General features: G+C 37.8%; 1 long non-coding RNA gene across 1 annotated transcript; it reads right to left on the reverse strand.

Annotated features, from left to right (window-relative positions):
* Positions 1 to 530: 530 nt before the first annotated feature.
* On the reverse strand, positions 531 to 733 carry LOC117800964. Its single transcript, XR_004623232.1, has 2 exons — positions 662 to 733; positions 531 to 585 (listed from the first exon to the last, which is right to left on the reverse strand). It is a non-coding gene; the product is annotated as an uncharacterized LOC117800964 (long non-coding RNA).

Raw genomic sequence — 733 nt, forward strand, 5'->3', positions numbered from 1 at the left:
ACCAGTATATTTGGCCCGTGTGATACGTCATGAATGAATAAGACAGTCATGCTTCTGAAGACTAAGTTGTGGCATGGAGCCAAAGAGTTGAAATAATTCTGGGTGAGGTAAGATGGTTATGGCACACTGCTAGATATCTACCTGGGTAAAATAAACTATCCTGGTGGATCATTAGGGGGACTTCTATTACTTTGCTCCTCGAAAGAGATCACATCCAAATAATAAATGCAATTGGAGTTAGCACCTGCTAAGCTTCAATAATTCACTTTCATTCTCCAAAACCAATCCAAGATCAATTGACCTGGCCAAATCTGAGAGTTAAGTAAAAATACAATAGAAATCACCATCCTCACATCACGTGCTCTACTTAATGCCCATCACCCAATGTGATGAACACTGGATTTTATACACAACTGATAAATTATGGAACACTACATCTGAAACTCATGATGTATTATATGTTGGCTAATTTAAATAAAAAATTTAAAAAAAAAGAAAACACCACCTTAATATTTTCCCAGAATTTTTTGGGGGGGGTGGGGCATAGCATTAACTTTAGACATTTCTCCATAGAAATTGTGACACCTCCACACTATTAATTTNGTTGGGGGGCTGGTGCATAGCATTAACTTTAGACATTTCTCCATAGAAATTGTGACACTTCCACACTATTAATTTGATAGCTGGAGGGAGCTCCATAGGCTTCCACTTGGCTCTTCTTACCTTAGTAGCT

The sequence above is a fragment of the Ailuropoda melanoleuca genome, unplaced genomic scaffold, assembly GCF_002007445.2.
Source record: "Ailuropoda melanoleuca isolate Jingjing unplaced genomic scaffold, ASM200744v2 unplaced-scaffold9765, whole genome shotgun sequence".
In the NCBI taxonomy this organism is placed as follows: Eukaryota; Metazoa; Chordata; class Mammalia; order Carnivora; family Ursidae; genus Ailuropoda; species Ailuropoda melanoleuca.